The sequence below is a fragment of the Leptonychotes weddellii genome, chromosome 8 (genome assembly GCF_054177405.1).
Source record: "Leptonychotes weddellii isolate Sample4059 chromosome 8, ASM5417740v2, whole genome shotgun sequence".
In the NCBI taxonomy this organism is placed as follows: domain Eukaryota; kingdom Metazoa; phylum Chordata; class Mammalia; order Carnivora; family Phocidae; genus Leptonychotes; species Leptonychotes weddellii.
The window spans coordinates 85,582,897-85,593,524 of NC_138376.1; positions in this window are offsets into that span (position 1 = coordinate 85,582,897).

The window sequence follows — 10,628 nt, forward strand, 5'->3', positions numbered from 1 at the left end:
TTTTTAATCTGCAAGTACCTGAAAACTTTTTATCCTTTTCCTGGAGTTTGGTATGTCTAGAGAGTAGCCAACTTCCTATTACATTCCTATTCCTTAAGTCATGTGTGTTGAGAACCAGGAAAGGGGGTTAGAGAAAGAGGCCTGGAGAATCACTTTCATAGCAGATAGAAAAGGGCTAGATTATTTAGATGCCCAACAATGAGGGGATCTCCAGCCAGGCTCAGCAATCTCAGAGGCAGAAACCACTCAGTTAACCTTTCTGGACATAGTCATTTCTCACTTCATTAGCTCAAAGTTCATTCTGATCTGGGAATCCCACACCAGGGCACACTTCATTCCACTGCTAATTCAAAACACCTGGACTCTTTTGGCCAGAGGCCACATCCTGGGCCTGGCTCATCTCTGTGTGGCGACCTGGGTCTTGCCTCAGCCTTTACTACAACAGCAAACACAACACAAAGAAAGATTAATTTTTTGTGGAATGAAGCCAAGAAGAACAAACATAACAGAAATTAAAATATTAAGCGAAAAATGAAGGGGGGGAAATCAGAGCAGGAGACAAACCATGAGAGACTATGGACTCTGAGAAACAAACTGAGGGTTCTAGAAGGGAGGGGGTGGGGGGATGGGTTAGCCTGGTAGCCTGGTGATGGGCATTAAAGAGGGCACATACTACATGGAGCACTGGGTGTTATATGCAAACAATGAATCATGGAACACTACATCAAAAACTAATGATGTAATGTATGGTGATTAACATAACATAATAAAATAAAATAAAATGTAAAAAAAAAACAAAACAGAAACTATTAGCTGGGATAATGGAAAGCCCACATTAGGCCTGAAGTATGAAATGTGCCTAATTAGAGAAGCAAGAGCCACTAGGAACAGTCTGAGTTAGTGGGAATGAGAGAAAGACGCCTTACAAGGGGAAACTGATTATAATAGGAGTGTTGCCTGAGGTTTCCATGTTGATCCTTTGCTATTATTGCTGTCATTCCTCTGACCATAATGATAATGCTGAGTTTCAAGGGCACCTGTAGGGCTTGGAGTGTGGGCATTGATATAACTTTGTGAAGACATAGACAATGAAAGAGAGTGAGTGTGAATGCAGATTTGTTCGTACCAGTAGGTTTTCAACTGGACATCTGCTTTCATAGGTCATGATGTTTACAGACCTTGTAACACAGTATGATGATTTCCTAATTTGTGCTGTGTTGTGTTGTGTTGTCCTCGTTGCTGTTCTTTTCTGCCTGGGTCCCATTCCAGCTTTTCTTGGCTCCTCCATAGCTAGAGAGATAGGTGATGGCATTCCAATTAGTATCTTTGCTTAAACCAAGGTTGATCACATGTTCACTTCAGTTCTGAAAGTCTTATTCTTGAGTGCCTCCTTTCGTCTAGGCATGCAGCTGGAAGTTGCAGAGATCAATGTGTTTTTCTTTCAACTGCACCATACCCAAGGGCCTTCTTCTAAACTTGGAACTGGCCACTCTGCTTGTCATAGCTACTGTTCCTCACTCACACAAGGACATAGAGTGTTCACACTGGCCTTAATATAAGATCCTAAGGTAATTATTCATTAATAGTACTGATTATAGAAATAAAGAAAGATAATGGCTCAAATACAGTTTCTTTTGCATGGGTAATAGATGTGGTTTTCTATAAAAATTAACAACTGATATTAACATTTTCATCAGAAAGATAATAGAATACTTTCCATGAAGACACTATTCTATGCTAGAAGTATAACAAACCAAAATTTCATGTCCAGAACACAGGAGAACTAATGAAAGCAGTATAAAAGAAATGAGTTCTATAACAGATAGAGAAAGAAGTAATGTTTAAGCTTCTACCAAGTTTCAGGTATAATGCTTTCCATTGATGTTCTTCTGTAGGTAGATATGAGTAGGCTGTGGTGGTGGTTACAATATTATCCAGTACCAATTAGAAATAATGGCTGCCCTAAACTCCTCAAGCATGTTCTTCCACCTAGCTCCTAAGAATTTTTCAGGGGTATCCCTCCAACTTTCCAGGGTCTGGCAATTGAAGAGCCAATGCCTGGCTCAGTGGGTGCTTTCAGTACTTGTTCTAGTATTGAGGTCAACATCTCTTGTGATTGTTCCGTACCTGGGTAATATGGGATGTTCATTATTTGAATACCACCCAAATTATCCCACTGACAATGGGGAAGGCAAAGTTCAGAGCATTACAGTGACTTGCTGGAGGAAGAAAAGATAATGAGACTCTGGGATATATTATAAGCACAGATCTGATTCTAAGCCTTTCCCGCTAAACCCCACTGCCTCTCATGGAGATAGAAGGGGGGCTACAGAAATTCAGGGTATGGCAGAGAGTACTCATTTCCCTTTGGCTAACTGCTTTTTCTTCTCACCCACAGAGCAGATTGGCTATTAATTTAGAGGATTTAACTGGTGTCTCTTTATATGTGGGGAATATGCATGGAATGAGAGGCTAGGAAAGTGGAGACATAACCGAGAAGGAAGTGCTCTGGAGAACACGCAGCAACGATACCAATAACAAAAAACAGTGGGGTAAAGGGAGCAGCAGCTGAGAGGCAGGAGTAAGTGCAATGTGAGAAGAGAGAAGCTTTCAGGAGGTCTTGTAGCAGAGGGACCAAATGCGCTGAAGTCACCATGTACCCATTGGAGTTGAATTCATGCTCAAAATCCTTGCATGGGTGTATTTCCCACCTCAATAATTACACAAAGGTAGGTCTGGTGAAGTAGGATATTCACACTTCACCATAATGAGACACTGGTACACACATTAAAATGGCTACAATTAAAAATACTTATCATATCAAGTGTTGGTGAGGATATGGAGGAACTGGAACTCTCAGACACTACTGGTGGGAATATAAAATTGTACAATCACTTTGGTAAATTAACTTGGCAGTCTCTTAAAAACCTAGTCATATGCCTGTCACATGACTCAGCCATTCCACTGGTAGGTATTTAACCAAGAGAAACGAAAGCATGTGTCCATACAAAGACTTGTATACAAATATATATAGCAGTTCTATTTCAAAGCATCAAAAATTGGACAGGAACTCAAATGTTTGTGGATAAAGAAATTATATCCATATACTAGAATACTATTTAGCAATAAAAAAGGGAACTTTACAACATGAATGAATCTCAAAATAATTATGCTGTGAGAAAAAACCCAGACAAATAAATTACATACTATATTATTCCAATTATATAAAATTCTAAAAATTGCAAACTAATCAATAGTGACAGAGAACAGATCAGTGGTTGCCTCAGGACAGGGAAGTACATAGTAAGGAAGAAGGGAGTAATTGAAAAGAAACATGTGGCAACTTTGAGGAGGAATAGAAATTTTCATTATCATGATTTTGGTGATGGTTTTATTTGTGTATACATATTTGAAAACTTATCAAATTGTATTTTGTGTGCAGTTGATTGATTGTATGCCAACTATATCTCAATAAAGCTGTTTTTAAAAGTAAAAATTAAGAGCAGAATTTAAGAGGATTCTAGATTCTCTTTTGGCAGAGAATGGGATCACCATATACTTCTCTGTACATTTATAAGTCTAAAGTGGGGATGAAAGGTGGGGCTGGAGGGCTACAGAATACTTTCAAATTTGGACTTTCAAATTTGGAAAGAATTTCAAATACTTTCAAAATTGGAAAGAATACTTTCTCTTTTAGAGATCTGAATCTGAACAGGTCAGTGAAACAAAGAAGGGCCTAAGTGAATATCAAAGACCCCAATTATTTTATTAAAATCCTTCCTTTGCTCTACTGACACGCCTTTGAGTGAATGTCTGAGAACATTCTGTTTGTTATTGGATAATTATAAGCACACTCTAAATTTGTATTTGAGGAAGGATGCGTTTGGTGGCTAGTTATGAAGTTAGCCATTGGATCTCTGAGGAACATTTTAAAGATTATTTATGATTTGATTTCTTCAAGTTTGATAAATATGGAAAAGGAGCTTATAAATTTTTAGCAGCCCTTTCCTCTTCATAGGGTTGCATTTTATCATACTCACCTTTTTTTTTTTTTGTAAGATTCTTTAGTCTTACCACCAACTGAGCCAGATGGTGTCTTAAAGCTTTGGTTGGGATAATTGGATCATTTGTTACTCTCAAACTCAATGTTTAGGAGATTTTCTGAAAGAATCACCCCTCAACATATTAGCTTGTTTCAAAGCATCATCAGCAGAAAACTGAGCTCTACTTCTATTTTTTAATTTTTAATTTTTAATTTTTTTCCAGCAAATTTCAGAGAGAAAAAGATCTGTTTCTTTCCTGTGTTAGTTCTCCTCTCCCTCTAGATTGTTGTCTCAGAAATGGCATGAATTTGTTTCAACTTTTATGATATCAGTGAGACCTCAAACAGGTGCTCATGGCAAAGGTGATGTGGAATATGGCCTTGCAAAATACCAAAAGTCTATGTGGCTTCAGTAGCAGGGAGACTGTATTCTTTGATTCTGCGTCTGAGTTTCCCTGATGGGATCCCATAGAGAAAAATAATGCAGAATTCAGGATCACGGTGTGTAAGGTTGGGAGCAACGGACAGTATTTACACAGGTTGCAGGACTGATAAATATGACAGTTAAGCAATCTTGATTACTTCGCACTTCTATCCAGAGATTTCGCTCCCTGCTAATCTTGTAAAAAAAAAAATGAATTAATTTTCATCAGAGCAGAGAATGAAAGTTTAGTCATTGGCTATCAGCCTGAGTCAATTTCACAGCTTTTAGCCTTGCAGAGTAGCTTCTGAAAGTCGTTATTAAACATCGTGGCTCTCAACGAGAGAATATTTTCATTCCCAGCTCACACCTTGAAGCAATGGCGTTCAGTTTTCTCAATGACCTTGCAACCAGAACTAATAGGGAAATACCTTCAAGGTGAAATTTTCAAAGAAGAGGAAATTCCTTGATGCACAAAGTCAACTTTATAAAGATTACTAGTATGTTAAGAAACTCTTTGTCACAGTTTCACTTTCTCAAAAATAATTGTGCTCTTGCTACCTCAGAAGACTTTAAGACACAAAATCTAGGCAAGCAGTTTAACACTGTTGCCTTGCCTAGGTTCCGGCTCAGAGACTTGTCATTGAAGCCATCTTTTAAGGGTAGGTAGCTGAGCGTAATTTGCCCTTTGCCTTTTCAGGTCATAATCATAACGGATAATGAGAGCATGTTGTGAACAGAGTAAAGGGGAGTCGGAAGAAGCCTAAAGGAAGGACCAAAATCTGGCCTCTGGGGACAATTATAACAAAATGAGGCTTCCCCACTCTAAGACTGGGCATTGCACCTTGTCACTTTGTAGAGCTGAACCAGTGTCCTTGTAACAAAAGACATTTTCTTCCCCCAAAGTTTCCTCCCATATGTCAGAAAATCACTTATATGTGTGCTTTACAACACAGAGAGCACTATTTTCATATTTACTTGTCCTAAACCCTTGCAACTAGTTTGAGGCAGGTGCCATTGTTACCCTAGACATGTTTACAACAGAGAGATCAGGTTCAAGGCTGTTATGTTGTTAAGTCAGGGCACGTGGCTGGAGAGTGGAAGAGCGTAAACCTGAGTCTGTGTTCTCTGATGCCAATCCAGATATCCGATTAGTTGTTTGGAGAAATAGGTTCACTTCTAGGACTGACTACAGCAATACGATGGTAAGTAACGAGTGTTTACTCTAAGAAGTTCAGCATGATAGTAAAGCGAGTAGATTCTGGCGTCAAAGTGCTGGAGTCCAAATCCAAGTTCTACCACTCACGGCTGTGTGATCTTGGGCAGTGCTCTTAACCTCTTCGTTAATAGTGTTATTTATTTCATAGAGTTGCAGTGAGAGTTTATGAGTTAACAAGCATAGAGCACTCGGAATACTGCCTGGCACTTTTTATAGGCTGGGTATTAGCTCTCTCCACAGCCTCAAATACCATTGTTACCATAATTGATACTTATTATTATAGTAAGGGAAAGCATTTATTACATTTCTTCCATCTCTGTGGGAATAAAAATTAGATCCGAATGACATGCTTTTATGTTGATTTGAATCCTGCCAGGAATACATTAGGCATTGGAGCACTGCATTGGTGTAATAAATTCTTGTTTCCATTCCCAGCCAATACTTTAAGTATCAGGAAATGAATGTTCATTTTCTAAGATGTCTTATTTACATCTCTCAACCCTATATCTAGGGATTATTGGACTCATTCACATTATTTTGAGTTCTATACTACTTGGGAAGGCTGGTAGTAGGAGTGATTACTCACTTCTAGGGATACACATGTATGCGCTCCCTATTAGTAATTTTTTCTTGTATTTATCCTCTGCCTTTCTCAAGGTTCAGTTCTTGGATGTCTATTCTCTAGCTACATCTACTTCCTTATGGTTCTCATCTAATCACATGGCTTTTAAAGCCAACGTTATGTTAATAATCCCAAATTTATATCCGGGTCAGATTTTTCTTCTGAACTCCAGACTTGTATGTCCACCTGCCTACTCCACATCACTTCTTGGAAGTCCCACAGATGACTCGAACTAAACGTAAATGAAACCACTCTCAATCATCCCTTCAAAATCTTGTGCAACTTCTCTCATTTTAGGTGGTAATATCACCATTCTTCCTATTGTTCAGACCCCAAATTCTGGAGTAACTCATGACTCCTCTCTTTCATACATACATCCTATTTGTTAAGAAATCCTATTGTCTCTTTCTTTAAAATCTATCTGGAATCTGACTACTTCACAGCATCTCCATTACCACCATTCTGGTCTGCATCACCATCATCTTGGGTGGTTTATTGCAATACCCTACTAATTGGTCTCTATGACTCTACCCTCATTTTCCAATAGCTTATTTTCAATACAGCAAGTAGAATGATGTTTTAAAGTATGTCATATGTGAGTCACTCTTCTACCCAAAACCTTGAAATGCCTTAGCGATTCTATGTGATTTGACCACCTATCACTCCCCTGATCTTCTTTTCTACTCTTCTCCTTGTTCTTATCTCAGTGTTTCCTTATAATTCCTTAGCTGACCCAGATGTTCCCATGCTTCCTGGACCTTTGCTGCCCTGGTTCTTCTGCAGGACACACTCCTGCCCTGGATGTCTGCTTGGTTGACTCTCTCATGTCTGTATGTGAAGGTGCCTCCCTTTCCCGATGAGGACCACCCTGCCCACCCTATCTAATACTGCCCCAGCTCCCTTTTCGCCTCCCTGTCCTCCGGATTTTCATTACCCTGTTCCATGTTTTCTTTTTCCCATGGCACTGTTCCTAACAACACTCTGAGAACCACAATCCCTGTCCCAAAGCCTTGGGATCCCAAACGCATTTCAGAATTTAGCCCTTTTCAGATTTTAGTAGAGACTGCAATTCATATACCATATGCAAAGTTCTGTAATCAAATACATGAATATTTCTGAAGCAAAACCTAGAAATATGCATATTAACTAGAATAAAGCCTATACACGCTGTTCAGTTCAGACCAGTTTTACTGACGAATTCAGGATAAAATTCCAATTTTTAAGACGTTTTAGACTTTGTTTTGCCATTAAAGAATTGTGGACCTGTATATGGTTGTTAGGTTCATCCCTGCACTGGAGGGCAGACTCCACGAGGCCAGAGTTCATGGGCTCCAGTTGGCCCATCTACCTCAAGGCCCTGAGAACAGGGCCTGGCATCTAACATATGTTTGATGTGTGTTGCTTAAATTAATGAATTGTCCCACGAAACATTTCCTTTACTTCTTTTCAGATTTAACCAGCTAATCATCATTTGTTGAACATGTCTTTATATGTGTATGTTTCCATCTGGACCTTTCCTTGTACTGATCCTTCAGTTCTTCCCTTGTTCTCTTTTTATTCAAGTAGTCCAGCTTTCACAATGTAGATGTAATCTCACCCCCATGAGAGCCCCCCTGGCTCCACTGTTTGTGATGCCCTGTCCTCATCAACTGCTATAGCAATTTTTAAAAACGAATATATCATTTGCATCTAATTCTCATGTGTCTCATTTCTTTTATTAATGATTTTTTGGATGAATTATCATCACTCCAACTAAATTACAAGCTCTTTGAGAATAAAGGCTATGTTACCATCACCATGAGCAGGGCACCAGGTAAAATTCTTATTTTACAGCAGTAGGCTCACCATGTAATAAATTATTGCATTTTTCCATTTTTGTATGAGATACTGTACTAGATGCTGAGGCTATGACTTATTAGATGCACTTGTTATCCTGACTCCTGAGGGGGAATAAAAAAGAAGAAAAAAGGCCATTGTAATTGAATTGATTGCTTCAGTTGAACTGATTGAGCTGTGGGCATTTAGTCCAACCTTGGAGGACCAGGGATTTTCCCCAAGGCAGTGGTAGCAGAGACATAAAAAATAGGAACCACCCAAAGGAGGAGGGTGAAAGGAAAGAATGTTGCAAGCCTAAGGGGCTGCATGTGTCAAGCCCTCGAGGTGACAGTGAGAGGGGGTGTGTCATTCCATAAGGCAAACCTAGATGAACTAAAGGCATTTTGCTGTGATTGAGGTACAGGTTGCAAGGGAGGTGGGATAGTGTATTGAAAGATAAAACTGGGGCTCCTGGGTGGCTCAGTCATTAAGCATCTGCCTTCAGCTCAGGTCATGGTCCCCGGGTCCTGGGATCGAGCCCCACATCGGACTCCCTGCTCAGCAGGGAGCCTGCTTCTCCCTCTCCCACTCCCCCTGCTTGTGTTTCCTCTCTCGCTGTCTCTCTCTCTGTCAAAAAATAAAAATAAAATCTTAAAAAAAAAAAAAGAAAGATAAAACTGGTCTTGGAAGGAAGCAGGAGCCAGATCATAATATGTGTTCTACATCTTGCGAAGGAATTTAGGTTTATTATGAGAGGTGTGGTGAATTATTCAGGCATTTTAAGCCAGGGTCTATGAGGTGCTCAGATTTGCACTTTTGAAAGATGACTCTAGCCACATTGTGAGAAATGGATTGGAGAGGGCAAGGCTGAAAACAGAGGCCAGGTTTTGTTATTTTTCCAGTAGTTACGGCAATGCCTTCTTGAAGAGTCTGTAGGTGGATATGCTTGCTGTTCGTCTCCTGGAGGATGAAAAATCCATCTTAATGATTCTGCCGAGGGGAAATATGGTAACATATTTATTGATTAAAAAGTATTAGCTTTTGTTTTCTAATCTTGGGGAAATGGATTTCCTCAAAAAAAAAAAAAAAGAAAAAATGCATCCGCGAAATACTTGAGTGGCAGATATGTGTTCTGCACAACAGGATGTGATGGAGGCTGAGCTGTCCCTCTGGGAGCAACCATGGGACTCCATAGGGCAGGGAAAGGACAGATCAGAGAGGTGATGGAAAGATTGACGGTGACACATGGTGTGTGAGCTCTGGGAGAGTGAAGAACGTGGTGCCCCCCACACTCTATGCTGATGAAAGCAGCCTTCACAGACCCTTAACGCAATGAATCTGTTCAACAGATGCCTTCAGCCTGTCACTTGCGGACAAAGCTTCCTTTGCTAAAACCCCTCTCAGAAAGGTTGAGAATGGATAAGTCTGGTGAGAGGAATAATTTGTCAAACTAATTTATTATAGTCCAAGGAGGTCTCTGAATAATGCAGGACTCCAGGGAATAGAAGGCTGTCATCTAGTGGTGGTAGTGACTCTCCTCCCACAGTCTGGGGCCTCAGTTTGCTTATTTGTTTTTGGTTTTGTTACAGGGAAGAGGCTAACATTGTTCCCAGTTCCTTGGTTCTGTACATAATAGTCCGTTTTATGTTCATTTTGAAAATGAGAAAATAGGAGCCCATGTGTGGGAATGCAGGGTTCAAACAGGACTTACCGAGGAAAATTGAATCCAGGCGTTAAAGCTGCCAATAAAACAGGAACTGGATCAGCCTGCTGTAGGTTCTGCTGCTTGGCTGTGAATCATTTGTAGGATCTTCAGGGAAAGAACAAGCTAACCTGGGCTTCTAAGGCAGTAGCTCATGCCTCTATACTCCCCCGGAAGAACTCACAAACCAAACCCAAATCACTAAGCACTATGGGAGAAATGTATTTACTGCCTTTATAAAATAAGAAAGAGAAATCACCCAGCACCCCCACCATGCAATTTAGCAATAACTAAATGAGAAAATTATCACCTTTCTGATACAAATGACCATTTTTCAAAGGAAAGTGTTAAAATTTCTATTTCTAATATAATAGGTATCAGGCCACACATTTCTGAAAGAATTATTTTTCCTGGTCATGTCACAACTGTTTCTGTCAAACTATTACAAAGGAAAAAAAACCCCAAAAAAACAAAAAAGGAAGAAAGAAAATAAGAAAAAGAGAAAGAAAGGGAGAATAATACCTGAGCTTCGTCTGGTGCAGGAGCCCCCTGGAGCCCTGTTTTCAGGGGTGGGGCTGTTCACATTGCAGCACGCTGGTACTCAGTCCCTTCTGTTGGCTTCAGTTTTCCAACGTGTATCTCCATATTAGCATTTCAGGATTTAAAAAATGAATGTCCTACTATATATTGCAGAAGAATTTAACAATTTCCAAAATTGATAGAAATTCTAAAACAAAACTATTTGCTTACTATCATGACCAGAAATGTCATGACAATGATCATAAAGGCATTTTTGGAGTGTGGTAG